Raw genomic sequence first — 18,738 nt, 5'->3', positions numbered from 1 at the left:
GTGGCGGGGACCCAGGGACCAGAACCTACGGGCGTGTGCATTCCAGCTGTCGGCTCAGCTTGCCAGGGACGCCAGGCCTCCCAGTCCTGGGACCAGGAGGCCACAGCCACGCAGGCACACTCACAGCAGCCCCGCCCGTGGGCCCCGCACTGAGGAAGGAGCAGGTAGGGAGAGCCCAGACCCCAGTGCCCCTGGCCTGCATCCTGCCCTCGTGGCCACGAGAATGTGGGCGCCTGCCTCCTGGGACTGGGGCGTCACTGCCCTGACACACTGGACCCCAAGCCACAGGCCTGTGGGGCTCAGGCTGCCGACAGGGAGGGACAGGGCCCTGCCTTGCCTCCTCGGTGACCTCGTGCCCGTGTAGGGTGATGGGACGACCCGGCGCCTCTGCCCTCCCCCAGCCCCGGTTGAGGGGGCTCCGCCCTGTCCTCCCAGGCTCCCAAGGCCAAAGGCCAGTCTCCCCAGTGTCATGGGGAATGTGACCTGGAAGCAGGTGCAGAGCAAACAGGGACCCCAGCAGGCACCAGGCTGGGGACAGCCAGGTGCTGGCACAGTCCACAGGTAGGCACAGGAAGTCAGACAGCCCCCACACACGGAGCAGCCCCTTGGGGCCAACAGCCGCAGCTGGCGGGCCCAGGCCCAAGCCCCAGACCCTGAAACTGCATCCCTCCAGGCGATGGCGCTCGCCCCTGTCCTTCTGTGGGAGGGCCCTGGGCGACCGGAGGCAGGCTCAGGGTGCGGGGGGCCTCGGTCCCACGGGAACAGCCTCCGCTGGAAGCCCCTCAGTCCCCTGGAATGCGAACTTCAGTCCGGCCTGCCAAGGCTCACGGTGGGAATTTTCTGGGAATTCCTAGCAAGCTACATCGGGTCAGACGGAGGTCGGCCCAGCCTAGGGGTCAAGGCCCAGGGTTTCCCTGCAGGGCCTGGCCTGGGGACACAGCACCTGGGGGCCAGGAGTGGCTGGTGTGAGGCACTCAGGAAGCTGCTGGCCTGTCCTGGCATGGGGCTACTCTGCAGGTCGCTGGGTGCGGGGGCGGGGGGGGGTGGTTTAGACCCAGCAAGTGCTTTCCCAGCTCACCTGGGAGGCTGCCCAGCAGGGTTCAAAGCCCCTCCCCTGATCCCAGGACACGGGGTGGGGATGGCCCCGGGTCCCCCAGACAGTCCCCTCCGTGGGGAGGCCCTGCTGCTTCAGCGGCCCTGCAGCTGCATCCGCCAGCAGCCGACTGGGCCGCCCCGGGCAGGGGTGCCAGGCCTGCCGGTCTGAGCCAACTTCACACTTCGGGCCGCCGGGAGAAAGGCAGACGCGGTGGGATGAGCAGCCCCCTGCGGACCACTCCCCAGACGGAGGAGGGGACCCCCCAGGCCCAGGGAGGGGCGCGGGGATACGGCAGGCTCCTCTCTGCTCTGAGCACCTGCCGTACAGGCAGCTGGCACGCTGGGGGTAGACACAAGGACGCCATCGTTTCGGGCGGTGGGCAGTGGGGGGGGGGCGCTGCCAGGGGGAGGGCCCAGATACTGCGCTTAGGGCTCCAAGTCACCAGCTCAGTGGGGGTGGGGGGCGGTGCCTCATCACCTGTTTCCTCCTTCCCCAGCTCGCCCCTTCTCGAGGCCACCTTCTCATTGCCCAGCACCCACAACAACTGAAGACCGAATGGCGCCCCTCCAGGCTGGGGGGCAGCGATCCTTAACCTTTTGTCCATTGTTGTAACTCAGACAGGACATCGAGCACCAGGTCCCCCACAAGGCAGCCACCCAGGGGTCTGCTGAACGAATCTGTCAGCACAGGTGCCTGCGGGGGCCTCTCAGTGCCTGGGAGGCCAGCTCGCCCCAGGGGACACCGTTCCAGCTCTGGCCTGCGGGCCCTCCCGGCCTGGAGCTGGAGTCTGGCCGTCTGGCCTCAGCTGGGGAGCACTCCACTCAGGAAGAGGCGGCACCTGCTCCCGAGACAGGTGCCCTAGAGCCTCAGCCTCTTACGCCCCCACCCACGGGCACACAGCACATCCAAGGCATCTGGGGTCCGTCCAAGGCGGCGCTGTCCTCGTTTTCTGCAGGGAACACGTTCTGTGGCGAGGAATGGCCCCTAGCCCCTGCGATCCTGGAGTGCAGGCGCTGACACTCAAAGGCTGGCCCTCGAGCCTCACCGAGCCACTCCCTGGGGACCCCGCTGCAGGGGGTGGCAGAGGCCACTCAGAGCCGAGGTTGGGCTGATGGAGGGCCAGGGGAAGCCTGTCCCCAGCCCTGTCCACTCCAGCAGCCAGGCAAACTCAAAACTCCCACATGACCCAGCAAGCCCCCCGCGGGCACCGCCCAGAGCTGTGGTCAGGCTCAGGCAGACGCCATGCTGTGGGCATTCAGTCACCACGGCGACACGATTCCAGGGGCCATCAGTGGACGAGCGGAGAAACCAGCCAGAGCCATCCGCACGAGGGAGCAGTGAAGCCTGACCCAGTGCGGGCGGAGGGACCTCAGAGAGAGGAGCCGGGCAAGCAGGAGAGGCCACACACAGTGACACCCTAGACAGAAATGTCCAGGATGGACGAACGCAGAGGCAGGGCATGGCCTGGGGCTGCTAGGGTGGGGGCGGGGTCAGGGAGGGAGGAAGGGGGTCCAGGGTTCCCTCTGGGGGAGGGGAAGGTTCTGGAAGGCGGCGGTCACACAGTGTGGTAAATGTTCTAAATGCCACTGAATCACTCATTTGAAAGGGGGCAGCTCTGCACTGGGCCGGGGTGGACAGGGGCCTCGGGTCTGAGGCAGGAGCAGGGGACGGCCGGCGCCCCTCTGTGGGTACGGGGGAGCCCGGGGCCCGACCTGACTGCCAGGGCCTCAGAGCCACTGCCCTCCCCTGCTCTCCCCTCCTCCTCTTCCTCCTGACCCCCGACGCCCAGGCTTCCAGAGTGCAGAACCCACGGCCACCTGACTTTCCTGCCCAGGACCCAGCCTGTCCTGGACTTGCTGTGGGCAACCAGGGCCCCACAGTTTCCCCACCTGGTGAAGGGGACACAGTTCATCTGTCCTGTGTCCCCGGAGCACATTGCATCTCTCCCTGGAAGTCTGGGAGTAGAGGTGAGTGAGGGTGGACCAGGGGCACGGCCAGGGGTCCCCCACCTGCTGTGAGGAAGAGGAACCCATGAGGTTGGGGAAGGGTCACCTGAGAAATGAGGCTGAGCCCCAAGCGTGGTGGGCAGAGGGGTGGCTGGGCCTTGGCTCACCAGGCCTGTGGGGACAGTGACCCCACCCCCACCTGCCCTCCCAGGCTGTGGGCTACCTGCTGGGAGCCAGGATTTACAAGACCCCGCAAGTGGAGGAAGCCTGGAACACCTCCAGCCTGCAGCCAGGTGACGCCCAGACCAGCCAGGGCCGCTCCGGGGTCTCCATGGGGGTCCGAGGGGACCAGCTCGCTGGGGCAGCCCACGGCCTCTGGAGGCAGACATGTCAGAGCTGCAGGTGTGGGGCTGGCCTCACGCTGGGGCTTCGCCGAGGGCCGTGAGCTCTCCGGGGCCTGGAAGGGCACCTCCCAGGGAAGGGTGGGCCGCCCCTCATGCCCGTGAGCCTGGCTAAAGGACAGGAGGTCCATGGACTGGGAAGAAGGGTGCTGAAGTCTCCCCATAGCCAGCACATCAGACAGCACCGACGTGAGGAACCCCCTCCCTCGGCAGGATGTGGCGGGCTGCCTATCTCCCCAAGAATGTTCCACCCCCAGAAGCCCACGGCCCCTCCTTCCCTCGGGGGCAGCGGGACACCTGGGTCCCTGTGCCAGCAGGCTCTGCAGGCTCACACGCCTACTCAGAGCCGCGGCCAGAGCAAGTGGGGACCTGCTTCTGGAGCCTGCTCAGCCCCACCTGAGTCCCCCCCCACATCCCGCTGCATGTCGTGGGCAGGGCTTCCAGCCCCGACAGGGTGAGACAAGGCCCCCATGGGTGCTCCAAGCCAGCCTTGGGGGACAGACACCACAGGGGTCAGACAGAGGGAGAAGATGCTGGGCTGGGAGCACCTGGGTCAGCCAGTGCGAGGCAAGGTGGCTCGGGGTGGCCAGCCGGGAAGGCAAGGGCTTGGGGCCACTGGGAAGGCGGGGCAGGGCAGAGGAGGAGGGGCAGGGCCCAGTGCAGGCGGGGGCCCCGCTCCTGATCTGGGCAGAGGTGCAGGAAGGCCCTGGCTTCCACCCAGGGGAGTAGGAAATGCACCAGAGCCAGGCAGGCAAGGGGCCCAGTGTCCTGGCCTCAGTGCTGGGTAACGAGGGGGTGGGGCATATCTTTTCCGGGAGGCTGTGACCAAGCATCACAGACCTGGGACAACACAAATGCATCCTCTCAGAGTTCCAGAGGCCGGGATTGGGGCTCAGGGTCCCGGCGCTACCCCCAGGCGTGGGCAGGCTGCGCCCCATCTTGAGCTTCCAAGGAGGACCCGCCCTGCCTCCTCTAGAGCCTGGACCGTGGGGCGGGAAGTGGGTGGGGCAGGACGCGTGAGCCTGCGGCTGCTGTGGCATCTCCCACGTCGCCAGTGCTCGAGGGGGCCCCCCAGCACCTCCTCTCTGCTCCAGCAGGTGAGGCCACACCAAAAATGGGCCTGGGGCCCCACAGACTCCGGGCCCAGCTGCTCAGCCTCTCAGCTGCAGGGCAAACATGGGCCATCACAAAATCCCGCTGGCTGGGCCTCAGCTTCCTCATCTCTAAAATGGGAAGAGGCAGGTGGCTGAGGAGTCCACCAGCGACCAGGGGACTCTGGAGGAGAGCACCAGGCTGTCGGCATCGATCCCATCTGGGTCAGCACCCAAGACCCAAATCAGAACAGCCCCGGACCCAGGCCTTCAGCACCAGAACCCAGACTGCTGCTCGCTCTCCGCGGCTGTGTGAACCTGTGGGGCAATGCCAAGACCCCACAGGACACGGAGAGCCCTGCCCGCATCCACCCGCGGTCTCCTTCACCCTTCGCCCTTCCCAGCTCCTCCAGGCCAGGCACCCGCCTGGGCTTGTCCCAGGAACTCCAGGCTCTCGGGCCAAGCCAAGCTTCCCAGCTGCCAGGGCGGTGCCTGCCAGGTGGGGCAGGAATGAGGGCCAGCGGCCAGAGCAGACGCACCCTCGCCCCAGGCTCAGGAAGTGGGTGTCAAGGATCTGCCTTCTGAAGAGCCTCCCAGGAGAACCTGCCAGAAACAGGCTCCCACTCGGAATGCTGTCCCGCCATCTCACGGTCCCTGCTGGATCCCCACGCCCAGCAGTTCCCAGGACAGGTGGGGGCCGGATTGACCGCAGCACCCTCAGACGTGTGTGAAGCCAGCTGGTGGGTTCCCAAGCTGAACCCCTTGACCTCGGCCCACAGAGACCACCACCAGCCTCTTCGGGCAGAGCAGGCCACATCCCCTGCACAAGGTTCCACGGTATCTGGCAGGGCCAAGGCTGCTGGCTGGAAGGAGGTAAACCCGCAGTGACCCCACCAGGGCCCCGGGCACACGGGGCAGCGGAAAGGCCCAGAAAGGCCTCCCTGCAGAGTTCAGCCTGCTGTCCCACTGTGTTTCGGGGCCAGGCTGCCGCCCTCAGCGGCGTCTCCCCAGAATTAGTTACTGTGGCGGGCAGAGAAACCGCCCCCCAGATGCCCTCACCCTGACCCGGCTCCTGGGGCCGCCAGCGCGGGCAGGCCGGAGCGGGATCAAGTTTGCTGGCCAGCGGGCCTCACGCAGGGACAGCGTCCAGGATGAAGTGGGGGGGGGCATGTGTGATCTCAGGGCCCCGCCAGCGGGTGGGGCGGTGGGAGAGAGTCAAGGCCTGAGGACAGAGGTGATGGCACGGGGAGCGGGGTCCGAGATGCCACTGTGCTGGCTTTGAGGGCAATGAAGGGGCCACAGGGGCACCTGTAGGCCTGGAAGGGACCAGACACTCCTGGAACCTCCAGAAAAAAGCCAGTCCTGCCCAAAGCTGGACTCCAGCCCCGCGATACTCGTGTTGGACTCGGGACCCCCAAACGGTGAGGGGACAAACAGGTGCTGTTTGAAGAAGCCAAGTGTGTGGTGACTGCACAGCAGCAAAAGAAAATGTGGGCGTAGGCAGGCGTCGCCTTTAAGACTAGAAAGAAAAACACACTTCTTCAGAGAAGAGCTCGCACGGCCCCCCGAGGCCGAGGGTCCCTGGCCTCCGGGGCCCGGGGAGGGCGCTGCAAGGCGGGGGGCTGCCCTGTTCGGGACCTGGCTGCCAGGCCCCAGGCTCCCGCGGACGGTGGCCTCCTCCACAGCTCAGAGGTCCCACCCACCCGGGGAGCCAGCGCATCCCCGTGCAATCGATGTAGGACCTCAGCCCGCCTCAGCCCTGGCAGGGGGAGCTGGGTAGGGGCCCTCCGTCACCCACTCCCCCGAAGGGCACCAGCTGCTTGCGGACAGACGCCCACCCCCACATGAGGAACAGCCTTCTCAGCTTTCCCAGGGGTTGGGGGGAGACCAAGCAGCACAAACAGGTGTGTGGTGCAGGGGCCAAGTGCAGAGGGGGCATCGGGGGCGGGGGGCCTCCTGGGAGGAGCATCCCGGGGCAGAACCCACCCAGAAGGGCTCAGAGGAGGCCCTGGCCGGCGTGGCACCGGCCAGGGCTGTGCTCCCTGCTCTGGAAGCCGAGCCCTGCGCTCGCAGTGCCTTGGGTGGGCCTTTCCCATCTGGACCCTGGAGGACACCCCTTCCTGCCTGTGCACGCCTGAGCAGCAGCAGGGCTGTGCTGGTCCAATGTCACCCCCTGGTGGCAGCTCCAAAAACTGCCTGCAGGAGCCCCAGGGCAACCGCAAGGTGGGGAGGCCCGCGGTGAGAGGCCTTGGGGTGCGGGGTGGGTGCTTCCGGTCTGGGGCGGCCATCGCCTCGAGACGGGGGGAGGCCCTCGGTCCACGTGCTCTGAGGCTTCGCCTCGACGCCCGGCTGTTCAAACAGCTTCCAAACGTTTGTCACAGTGGCAGTTAGAAACCACGAGGAGTCTGGGGATGGGGCGACAGGCAGAGACGGACAGCCCGTCCTCGGGGGACAGGAACTGAGGGTCTGAGCACACGCAAAGCCCCGTGCCCAGGACACCGGGGGGCCCCCACACACTCAGCGGGGGCGGGGCAGGAAGCCCTGACGGCTGAGGGGTTCCATTTGTTTCATTCCGAAGGAACAGGTTTTATTTCTTAGAGCAGGTTTAGGTTTACGGCGAACTGAATGGAAAGCACAGAGTCCCACGCACCCCTCCCCGCCACACCCCCCCTCCCCCCCACGCACCCGCCCTCAGGAGCACGCAGGTCGTGGGCTGCGCCTGTCACTGTGGGCAGTGCTGACACAAGGTTTCCAGCAGAGCCAGGTGTCTGGTGGCACTGGGTGGGCCTCCTGCGGGTCCCCTCCCCACCACCTCAGTGTCACCCAGAGCTACAGCAGCCGGGGGGAGGGCCGCCCTTCCCAGAGGGTCTGTCCACAGAGTCTCCACAACCTGTGCAGCCTAGGCCCACGGACTCATCCAAGCTGCTCGCTTGGTCTTCCCAGGGTCGGGATTCCTTCCCCGGCCAGGAGAAACCTGGGCCCCAAACCCCGCCCCATCGGTGGTTTCCAGGACAACCATGGAAACCAAGAGTGGGTCGCCTAGAAACGGTCAGACAGGCATCACCCGCTCTGGATTTCCAAGGTCACCAGGCACTGCCCCCCAGCAGAAGGCCACAGGGCAGGCCACCAGTGGGGTGCCGGGCTCCCCCGCCCCCACGTCTCTCTCGGGCACACACCTGTCCTCGAATCCACAGACTCTGTGGGGCAGGGGTGGGCTGCTGGCCCCTCTGCACCCCAGGGACAGGCACAGAGGTGGCCCCGGGTTAAGGGAAGTTTCAGGAAGTGGGGAAGTTTCCCCACATTGAGGAAGCACCTCACGAATCCCCCAGGTCTCTGGCAGGCAGGGTGCCACCAAGGCACGGACCCCCCCAGAAGGAGACAGCCTTCAGAAGGGGGCGCTCGGACCCACTCAGCCCCACGGACCAGAGTGGGCCATGGCTCTGGCCAGGCAGAAACCAGGAAAAGAGCCAGTCCTCGAGAGGAGCTTAAAGGGACTGGTGTGGGGGGTGCTCCCCAATCCACCGAGGCCCAAGGGCTAAGGGGGGCCAGGCCTCCCAGAAGTTCAGGCCGGAGGTGAGGGGCCCTGCAGGTCCCGAGCAGGAGCCCAGCAGGCAGGCGGCAGGAAGCTGCCATTTGGGGTGTTTAAGGTAGTGGCAGCCCCCAGGGCAGGAGCAGGGGCGAGGCCCCAGGACTGAAGTCCACCGCTCATTTAGAGGTGGAGGCCCTGGGGGCTTGTCCAAGGCCCCCAGGGCATGGGCAGCGGGTCCATGAAAAGGCGCCATCGCAGCCCTGAGCCCCAGGGAACTGTGCCTCCCCCGAAGGAAAATGAAGGGGGGGACTCGTGGGGCACATGCCTGAGGCTGACGGACGGGGTTTCTGTTCAGTCTGAAAGTTATCAGGTTCAGTCTGTTTATACAAATCAGCCTGCAAAAATGTGGAAACAGGGCTTTTTCCCCATGTGTTTCCCAGAAAACAAGACAAAATGTAAAAGGCCCGGAAGGGAGCCAAGAACATTCCCTGGTTCCCCAAACGTCCAGGTCTCCGCACCCCCCACCCCAGGCCTCCTTTCCAGGACGTCCCCACTCTCTGGCTCGGCAGACGGGTCACAGCCTGGGGCCAGTGCCCGGCTTCGGGGAGCCCCACGCCTCGGGTGCCACTTAGAAAGGGCTTGCACACTCAGCCCAGCTCCTGTGTGTGTGCATTCACAGGCCCGTGTGCACGTGCAGGTACATGTGTGTATGTGTGTGAGTGCATGTGTGTTCTGTGTGCATGTGGGTGTTTGCATTGTGTGAGACTGCATGTGTGTGTCTGTGTTTGCACACATGTGTTGTGTGCCAACCGTGTGTATGCATTCCTGTGCGGCGTGTGGGGGTGGGGTGTGCGCAAATGTGCATGTGTGCACCTTCTGTGCCCTTGGCTGAGAACGCTCGGCTGGGCTCCAACACCTTGCTCACAGCTCTGCTGACCCCTCATGCCTCCCTGGTGTGAAGCCGGGCTGGACACACCTGCTTCCCTGGCCGGCTGGCCCTCTGACCAGCCAGGAGCCACTCAGCCAGACCCGCCCTGTGCAAGCCGCCCTCGGCTGGCTCCTGAGCGGGCAAGGCCACAGGCAAGGCCAGGAGCCTGCCCCCTGCAGGACTCCCCCTGGGGTGGGCAGCTGGTTTTCCAAAAGAAGGTGTGCCCAGCACCTGACCGGGACTTCTGCCCTCCTCTGGCCTGGCTCTCACCTATGCCCCTTCTCAGCCCCCACTAGGATCCCTTCCCAGAGGCCTCCCAGTCTGCTGGCCAGCTCAGCCCCCTGCCCCGTGGGAAGGGGTCCCAGCCGTGGCCCCTGCACAGTGAACAGGCTAAGGCACGCACACGCCTCACTTGAACCTTCCCAGGTGGCCTGTTCTGTCTGCCCAAACCCTCATCCAGGCCCATCTCGCTCTCTTTTTTGATCCTCAAAAGCCAGCAGGGCAGGTCCATGCAGGGGCCCCAGAGCTACAGGCCTCAGGGACAGATTTGGGCGAGTGTGGAGGAGCACACAGCCCCTCCATGGAGCTGCAGGCTGCCCCCCTGGGACCGGCGGGGCTCAGGTTACACGCCCCCTCCGTGGCCCACACCACACCTCCTGGGCTGGCTAGCCTGCCCCCCCTCCCCCGCCACCACCCCAGCGCAGGGCCTTGGAACCAGGCCACACCCGCTCAGCAGCCACAGCCAGGCCAGCCCGGAGCTGGGCAGGCCTACAGGGAAGGCCAGCCAGTGTCTGCTGACAGAACGCGGGCCGAGGAGAGGGAAACAGAATGCTGGTGGCTGTCCTGTCTGGGGTCCGGGTTTGGGCACACGTCCTAGGTTTCCCACCAAGTGCCCTCGCCCAGACGCCCCGGAGGGAGACAGACGGGGCCGGCGCCGGGGCACAGGGACCCGGAGGCCCAGAGGTTGAAGCCCAGCTCCACTCTGCAGATGGGAGCACGGAGGCCACAGGGAGGCTGGTGCGGCACCGAGGGCGTCTTGAGGCTGGGCCCTGCGGTGCCCACACACCCGCCGCGTGGAGCCAGAGGCCCAGAGAGGCCAGATTCCTGCACGGCCTGCGAAGCCAGGCAAAACCCTGCAGCCAGAGGGCACCTGCCTCACCAGCCCCTCTGGTGCAGGGGCCCAAACAGGAGCCCCGTTCCCACTGGCCGCTCCTGGCCTGGTCGTCCCAACATCAGGACAGGCCCCGCCATCCGCCCCACTGGTCAGCGGTCCCACCACGAGAGTACACGCCCCAAGCACACGCCAATTGACAGGTGACTGGCAGCCCCCTGGCTGGCCTTACCAGAGCCTCAGTGACACGGCCCTGCAGGGCTGGCCCCCTGGAGCATCAATGCTGGATGAGTCACCTCTCGGTCATGCCCGGCCCTTCACACACGTGTCCTCACAGCAGTTCAAGTCCCCTCTGATACAGCCCCTGCCCTTCCGCTGTTTCCTGCCCCTTCCTGACTTACACCCCTTCCCCACAGTCCTGAAATCGCTCTTACTTCCTGCTGTCCCGCCGGGATGCGCACCCGTGAGGAGGGACCCTGCCTGGCCTCTTGGCTGAGGCCCAGCGGACAGGGACAGGCGCAGCGAGGGCTCAGGGGTGGACAGTGAGCGGGCGGGTGGTGAGTGGGCATGCACCCAGGCTGCCCCTCCCCCACGCTCTCCCTGGACCCCCCATCAGGCTCTTGTACCCTCATTCCCACTCGGGTCCCTCAGGCCTCAGCAGCTGTCAGGTGTGACAGCAGGCATCACTGGCTGAGCTGGCCTCAGGCGTGGGTGATGCAGGGAGCCTGGCCTCTGGCCGTCACAGTTGACATTAAATCCCAGGCAGCCCCCAGCACCTGCTCTGGCCTCTCGCCACCACCAGGGGGTGCCAGTGCCCCATCCCAGCCTTGCAGGCAGGGTAGGGGCACTCTCGCTGGGGCAGAAGCCCTGCCAGGGGGTCTGTAAGCCCTGACCTGCCCTGGGGCTGTGCTTCCAGAGCCTTCCTGGGTCCCAGGGAAGCTCAGGAAGGGCGGGGGGGCGTCCCCAGAGGCACCATTTGCCTCCCCAGACTGAGGGGTGGAGGGAAGTAAAATGGTGTCGGCAGTTGCAGGAGAGAGCCTGCCTGGCCACAGACCCCGGTCACTTGTTCACTCAGTGCGCAGAGAGCCCTGCAGGAGTCCTCTCGGTGCCTGCCCCCGCCCCCGGCCGGCGGGCAGGGGCCTAGGGCACGGTGCTCTCTCTCTTTAGGCTGAAGCGCAGTCTGTAAGAGGAGGGACTTGGGCCAGACAGTGTCAGGGGCAGAAACACCACCCCACAGCAGTGGAGGGAGGGAAGGGGGTGAACCACGTCCCCACCCGCCCTCTGAGTGCCCTGCTCCCGGACAGCCTGGCCTCTCCCCAGAGCCCCAGCCTGGGACTGTCTTGGAGTTGACGTCTCTCCACCTGTTGCCAGGGCCTGCGGGGCGACTGCACCTGGTGCTGCAGCCCCAGCTGGGCCCTCACCAGTGCCCCAGCCTGGCCAAGTTCAGCTCTGCACCCATGGCAGGGTGCACCCAGCCATGAAGTGTCCCTCGGAAACCTCTGTGTCCCCCTCCAAAAGTGGGTGGCAACCTGTGTAGAGATGTTAGAGGACTCCACAGGAAAGTGGAGGTGCCCAGCAGAGCACCACGTTCCCCAGGGCTCCCCCAGCCCGTGGCTCTCGCAGGCAGCAACCACACTCGCAGCTCCGAGCGGGGACAAGCCATGTGAGCTCCCAACGCAGCAGCCACAGGTGACAGCGTCTCCCAGCAGGGCTGGAACAGGTATGGGCGTTGGTGCCGAGTGCCAAGCGGGCACACGCCACTCATCTGGGCCCCGTTGTCCCCAGCACTCCCACGCCTCCTGTGAGCCCTCCTCGCCCAGGGCACCCAGAGGTGCCCCACAGGAGAGAGCAGCTGCATGCCCTGGGCTCTACCCATCGGGCCCACGTGGTGGTGGCCTGTCCTGGGCCCTGCCCAGAGCCAGCCTGGAGGGTGGCCCTCAGTTGGGACAGACCCAGCCAGAGAGGGCAGTGGGGGACGGGCCAGCCAGGGACAGGCACCAGAACCCTGCGGTGACAACCAGAGGAAGCAGGGGGCTGTGTGGGACCAGCAGACGCCCAGGGGCAGTGGGGACAGGGAGCTGGAGTTTTGATGCCAAGTCCACCCCATGTCTCCTCGGCAACACAAGGGGCAGAGACCAGGGCTTCGGGAGCCCTCAGGAGCCCCTACTCCCCGCCGGCCACCCTGACTTCCAGGCGGACAGACCCAGGAGTCTGGACCTGTCCCCCATGGCCAGAGTCCCCAGGGAGATAGGAATGACCCAGGGGATCAGTGGCCCCCGGAGCACTGACCGCACTCTGGCCTCTTGCCAGAGCAGGAGGGGCGTCTGCCCCACACACCTCCAGGGCGAGGACCTCGCAGGGAGTACGGCCTGCTCTGCGTGAGGGGTGGGGGGTCGCCAGTGGACACACTGCAGGCAGGCACCAGGGCTCAGCTCCCAGGTACCTCCTGTGCTAGGACCTTCCCGACTACCCGGCAGGACCCACAGGTTTCTCTACCCCAGGGCAGCCCAGGCCGCACGCCACAGCACAGGCCACCCGTCCCTCGGGCAGGCCAAGGGCCCCGGTCAGGGTGGCCCTGTCCCCTGGGGAAAGCAGGCATGTGCACAGCTGTGCAGGGCGCCTGGGCCCCGTGCTGCTCTGGATTGGCCCACGGCCCCTTCTCACCCCCATCCTGCCCACCTGGCTAGAATCGGGGAGCCAGCAGACAGGCAGCGTGTGGGGCGGGGGCCCAGATGGCCGCCTCTGTCCTGACGCCTGTGAGCCAGGCCCTCGGTGTAAGACCCCACTGTGGACAGCTAATCCAAAGTTCACGTGTCCCACCCCAAAGGTGGGGAGACGTCCCCCGCGGCTCCTGGCTCCCAGAGAAACAGGCGCTGGCTCACAGTCAGCACCGAGGCCCACACCTCAGCCTCCCTCAGGCCAGCCCAGCTATCAGCGGGCCTGGTTCCCCTGACGCTGTCCAGGCCTGCTGGGCCGGGGCACGGGGGCCGCCCACACTGGAATGCTGGCCTGGAGCGGCCGTGACCGGGGCAGAGTCGGGCGCAGATGCCAGCTCACTGCTCACAGACCCTCGCTAATTACCCTGCCGGGCGGGGCGGCGGGCCCACCCAGGAACCCCAGTCAGGTCATCGGCGGGTTTCCTGGAATCTGCTCCTGAGCAGGGAGTCTCCAGGCAGTCAGCGGGCAGGTGGGCACAGGAGTGGCCGGGAGAGGCCGACCCCTGGGCCGCAGGCACCCCCCCAACCCCGCCCAGAACCAGCTCCTGAGTGCAGGGTCGCCCCAGGCAGGAATTCCCCAGGCATCTGTACCAAATCATTCCACCCCTACCGCCCGGCCCTGGGACTGCTCAGCCCACAGAGGGCCGCGGGTGGGGAGGGGCAGATTCCTGGGGAGAGGAGAAGAGCCTGCCGCGGCGGGAGCAGGGAGGGGTCTGCAGGGGCCTGAGGGAGGGCTCACGTGGACAGTCTGCTTTCACACGCTTTCTTGGGGCCAATCGTCCCGGCGAGGGTCTCTCCCCAGCACCCAGGCCAAGGGTCCCAGACACCACCACCCCCGCCGGCCACCTCTGCTGCCCTGTGCCCTGATCTGGGTGCCACCCTGCAGACCCCCTGGCCCAGGCGTCTGCCGGCCCTGAGCACTGGAAAGCCGACGCTGGTCACAACCTAGGCCTCCAGGACCGGCTTTGCCCTCTGCCCCCTCCATGGGCAAGGAGAGCCTTGGCCAGTGTGACTGTGAAGGACTGAGGGCACAGGAGCACACAGGAGGGGGAGGGGTTGGCAGGGTGACACAGGGGTTGACCCCGCACCCTCGGTGTGGTGTGAGGTCCAGCGCCCCAGCCCTGCTTGGCTTGGCCAGGCCTTTCCTCGCCCGGGGTAGGAAGTACCAGGCTATCAGCCGTGGCCGGGGGGGCAGGGGGGGAGGAGGGGGTGCGGGCTCGGGTGAGTGGGCAACCACCCGGCTCCACTCAGCCCGGCGCTGCTGCCAGGGAGGGTCTGCAGGGCCCGGACACGGCCCCTGGGTCCCAAGGGAAGCTCCTATTCCCAGCAGCCGTGTGGACGCCCATCTAGCTGCGCCTGAGGCGGCGACAGTCTGGGGGCCCTCTGCATGCCCCAGATGACATCCCGACGCCCCCGCCCCAGCAGAGGCATCAGCAAGGGCCACACCAGAGGGGCTGCCTGCTGCTGCTGGGCCATCACTGACCCCCACCCGAAACTCGGCAGTGTCGGGTCAAGATCCCCCCGTGTGAAATGGGACGAGCTCCTGGCCGGCCCCAGGACTGCCCCCCAGTCCCGAGGGGCCTTTCATTTAAAGAGCCTGGGATGGCTTCTTGGGAAGGGGAGTGGGAGGGGACAGGACCGTGTAGCCAAGGGATAGGGCCACAGGGTCACTTCAGGAGACCACCCAGGGGGCAAGACAGGGCCATGGGCAGCCCTAGGAGGCACCGAGGCCTTGTCCTTCTCCAAACCCCAGCCTCAGTCCCGCCCGGACTCACCAAACACCCAGCCAGCACCTGGGGGCAGGTAGGGTGAGCACACTGACCCCACACCCAGGAGGGTCTGCCTCCCGGCGTCTCCTGCTGTGGTTATGTCATCAAAAGACCACCCGTCCGGGCTGCACCCGCCCGGGGGAGAGGCCCACGGCCCCGCTGTGCAGGGGCAGACCTGGAGGACACGGCCGTCCGCAGGACAGAGGCGCCTTTGTGGGCGCTGGGGGCAAACCTGGTAATTAAACAAGTCACTGAGCGAACACCCATGGCCTTCCCTGCGCCAGCCAAGCTGAAAGGCGGCCAGGGTCTGCTGGGGGCCATCCGGTGGTCCGGAGCAGGATGTCCGTGGATACCACCCCCCAGCCCTGCAGGGGTCCCAGCCACCGACCACTGCCTACCCCATCCATTCACCCTGCCAGGCCCTCTGCACGCCAGCACCAGCTCCTGGGGGGCGCGGGGCTCTCTGGAGATTTGAGAAACAGCCCCCAAAGGAGAGGTTTGGTGGTGGGTGTCCCCCACTCCGGCGGGGCACACAGCAGAGCCGAGCTGGGTCCCAGGCAGGTCCTGTGGAGGCCGGGGCTGCCAGCAAGCAGCAGCGACCAGGCCTGGTCAGGCGAGGGCCCTGGGTGGCCGCTTCCTCCCCATTAACCAATGCCCCCAGTTCAGAAACAGGTGCCCTCAGACGAAGACCAGGGGCTCAGGCCAGGCCCAGCCACCTCCCACCCTCGCTGCCCCCCTGCCAGGGGCATCCCCACCACCAGCTACTCAGGTTGGGGAACCAAGGCTCCTTCAAAGGGCAGGACCCATCACGGTGCAGGTGGGCCTGGGTGTGCAGGCTCCCAGGGGGACCACTCATGCGTCTCCCTGCTGGGCTGCGGTGGGTGTGGAAGGGCAGGCCACACGGGTCCCCATGGGCTCAGGGTCCCATCAGTGGGCTCAGAGAGGGAGGCTAAGCGTCCTGGGGGTTGTGGCCAAAGCTTCTGCAGTCTCCCCCAGCCCCTGGGGCCAAACTCACCTACTCCCTCATCTCGGCACAGGGCTGCTCCTTGGTCTCCCATCCAGAAAGCCCACCGGTCCCTCCCCAAACCCGTCCCAGCCCACAGGCACACCACCTCCAGGAAGCCCTCTGCGGGGCGCCAGCACTGAGCCCTGATCGCTCCCTGGGCCTGGGGGCCAGTGTCCCAGAATGCCCCGGCGGCCCGCCCGGCCTGCCCCTTTCAAGGGGAGGAAGTGGGGGCCCAGACGGGACAGAGCCAGAGCTGCTCGGACCAGGAGGCACCTGGAGGCGCCCCAGGCCTCAGTGCTCCGTCTGCCCTCGTCCCACGAGGTCAGGGGTGCCTGCGTCACGAGAAATGACTAGAGGTGACTGTGTCCTGACACACAGAGCGAAGGACAACAATGTCAAGACGTNCAAAGGGCAGGACCCATCACGGCGCAGGTGGGCCTGGGTGTGCAGGCTCCCAGGGGGACCACTCATGCGTCTCCCTGCTGGGCTGCGGTGGGTGTGGAAGGGCAGGCCACACGGGTCCCCACGGGCTCAGGGTCCCCTCAGTGGGCTCAGAGAGGGAGGCTAAGCGTCCTGGGGGTTGTGGCCAAAGCTTCTGCAGTCTCCCCCAGCCCCTGGGGCCAAACTCACCTACTCCCTCCTCTCGGCACAGGGCTGCTCCTTGGTCTCCCATCCAGAAAGCCCACCGGTCCCTCCCCAAACCCGTCCCAGCCCACAGGCACGCCACCTCCAGGAAGCCCTCTGCGGGGCGCCAGCACTGAGCCCTGATCGCTCCCTGGGCCTGGGGGCCAGTGTCCCAGAATGCCCCGGCGGCCCGCCCGGCCTGCCCCTTTCAAGGGGAGGAAGTGGGGGCCCAGACGGGACAGAGCCAGAGCTGCTCGGACCAGGAGGCACCTGGAGGCGCCCCAGGCCTCAGTGCTCCGTCTGCCCTCGTCCCACGAGGTCAGGGGTGCCTGCGTCACGAGAAATGACTAGAGGTGACTGTGTCCTGACACACAGAGCGAAGGACAACAATGTCAAGACGTGCATGTTCGTAAGTGGCTCCGTGGGTAGGGCATCGTCCTGCAAACTGAAAGGTTGCTGGTTCGATTCCCGGTCAGAGCATGAGCCCGGGTTTCGGGCCAGGTCAGGGGCACACAAGAGGCAACTGACAGATGTTTCTCTCACATCGATGTTTCTCTTGCTCTTTCTCCCTCCCTTCTCCTCTCTCTAAAAAATAAATAAAATCTCTTTTTTTTTTAAGATTTATTTATCTTTAGAGGGGAAGGGAAGGAGAAAGGGAGAGAAATGTCAATGTATGGTTGCCTCTTGTATGTCCCCCACTGGGAACCTGGCCTGCAACCCAGACGTGTGCCCTGACTGGGAATCGAACTGCGATCCCAGTTCGCAGTTCGCAGGCCATCACTCAATCCACTGAGCTACACCAGCCAGGGCAATAAAATCTTTAAAAAGGAAAAAAGAGACTCAACGCCAGCGTCCCATGTGCTCACAGGACCCCAGAGCCCACCAAGGGACAGGGCGTCCCCAGGGTACACCTCCCTCCTCCGCTGACCAGTGGCACCAGCCCCAGGCCACCCCGAGGGAGCCGCCCTGGCGGAAGCCCAGGCAGAAGACCAGGCGCTCGGGCACCCCTAGGACAAGGGCCAGCCCCGCCACCAGCTTGTCCCCACGCTCCCGCCCAACACAGCAGGTGCTTGGGGAGAGCACGTGCCCACCTGCCCAGGTCCTTCCCCAGGTGCCCCACCCACATGGACGCCTGCCACCTGTGCAAACCACTGTGTCCCTGTCACGCTACACATGAGCCACCGGGTACGGTCTGAGATCCCAGGTCTCATGAGCACCTCTGGACGGCCTGCAGCCCACCCTGGACCCCCAGCTGCACCAGGCACTGGCCGGGGCACCTCCACCCTCCCCGGGCCCCGGCAGCCCACACAGGCCCCTTTGTGTTCCCGCAGAGCCTCCTCCCGGGGGAGGCGGAACCCCCCCTGGAGCCCCCGCAGGCAGGCCCGCCCCACCCCTCTGCTCACCAGCATCGAGCCCGCAGTCCCTCGCCGCCTCCCCCACTCTTTTGTTCCAGTGAAAGAATTTGGGGAACCAGAAACAATATGGCTTATATTTTCAAAACTGGAACCAATTACAACTGCAGTCAGTTGGATGTTCCCTCCGAGCTGGAGCGCAGGTCGGTGGGTCTGCGCCAGCACGGAGGGGGCACCAGAGGGGGCACCAGAGGGGGCACCAGAGGGTGCTGGGGGGTCCAGACCAGAGAACCGAGAGAGGGGCTGCTGCACTGCGGGGCCAGGAGCCTCACCCTGCTCTGCTCACCCAGCCTGCTCACCCTGCCCTGCACACCCAGCCCCGCTCACTCTGCCCTGCACACCCAGCCCCGCTCACTCTGCCCTGCACACCCAGCCCTGCTCACTCTGCCCTGCACACCCAGCCCCGCTCACTCTGCCCTGCACACCCAGCCCTGCTCACTCTGCCCTGCACACCCAGCCTGCTCACCCTGCCCTGCACACTCAGCCCTGCTCACCCTGCCCTGCACACTCAGCCCTGTTCACCCTGCCCTGCACACTCACCCTGCTCACTCTGCCCTGCACACTCAGCCCTGCTCACTCTGCCCTGCACACCCAGCCCTGCTCACTCTGCCCTGCACACCCAGCCCCGCTCACTCTGCCCTGCACACCCTGCCCCACACACTCTGCCCTGCACACCCAGCCTGCTCACCCTGCCCTGCACACTCAGCCCTGCTCACCCTGCCCTGCACACTCAGCCCTGTTCACCCTGCCCTGCACACTCACCCTGCTCACTCTGCCCTGCACACTCAGCCCTGCTCACTCTGCCCTGCACACCCAGCCTGCTCACCCTGCCCTGCACACCCAGCCCTGCTCACTCTGCCCTGCACACCCAGCCCTGCTCACTCTGCCCTGCACGCCCTCCTCACTCTGCCCTGCACACCCAGCCTGCTCACCCTGCCCTGCACACTCAGCCCTGCTCACTCTGCCCTGCACACCCTGCCCCACACACATACCCAGCCCTGCTCACTCTGCCCTGCACACCCAGCCTGCACACCCCACCCTGCACACCCAGGCTGCTCACACCCAGCCTGTTCCCTCGGCCTCCCTTCCAAGGAGACGGTGCCTAGGT

The 18,738-nt window shown here is 66.3% G+C and overlaps 1 protein-coding gene across 4 annotated transcripts in view; it reads right to left on the bottom strand.

Annotated features, from left to right (window-relative positions):
- Positions 1 to 18,738, bottom strand: part of MEGF6 (multiple EGF like domains 6) — a 75,030-nt gene that overhangs the window by 38,392 nt on the left and 17,900 nt on the right. The window lies entirely within an intron of this gene.

This window comes from Sturnira hondurensis, unplaced genomic scaffold, assembly GCF_014824575.4.
Source record: "Sturnira hondurensis isolate 20B ecotype Veracruz unplaced genomic scaffold, ASM1482457v3 Scaffold0013931, whole genome shotgun sequence".
NCBI lineage: Eukaryota > Metazoa > Chordata > Mammalia > Chiroptera > Phyllostomidae > Sturnira > Sturnira hondurensis.
Note: the sequence above shows the minus strand (reverse complement) of the source record. Positions and strands in the feature narration are given on the sequence as shown.